At 36.8% G+C, this 310-nt stretch overlaps 1 protein-coding gene across 4 annotated transcripts in view; it reads left to right on the top strand.

Moving 5' to 3' along the window:
• The window catches only part of LOC119581948 (histone deacetylase 6-like), a 29,776-nt gene that overhangs the window by 1,019 nt on the left and 28,447 nt on the right, over nt 1-310 (top strand). The gene's annotated exons all lie outside the window — the stretch shown is intronic.

Genomic DNA, 310 nt, shown 5'->3' with positions numbered 1-310 from the left:
CTGCTGTGTATAATGTACTGGAAAAACTGTTTCTTCTTTAATGTGCTAACTATCATGGCAGTAACAAAAAAGTGGCAGATAGTAGTAACATTTCCCACCAACAGTGACAATGAGGATCCTGATGACAAAGTAAAAAATTATAAGAATGAGATCCAGATATTTGCCTGGGTTCTATCTTGCCAGTATATATAAGATGAAGGTTTTGTAGATCACGTGGGTGATAGGGAGGTTTAAGAGAGAAAGCACCCAAATTACTATAGATGTGCATTGCAACAGATAAATTACTGAAAGGTTTGCCCTCATCATTTCC

This window comes from Penaeus monodon, chromosome 15 (genome assembly GCF_015228065.2).
Source record: "Penaeus monodon isolate SGIC_2016 chromosome 15, NSTDA_Pmon_1, whole genome shotgun sequence".
Lineage (NCBI taxonomy): Eukaryota > Metazoa > Arthropoda > Malacostraca > Decapoda > Penaeidae > Penaeus > Penaeus monodon.
The sequence above is the reverse complement of the archived record's forward strand: the minus strand, read 5'-3'. Positions and strand labels throughout refer to the sequence as shown.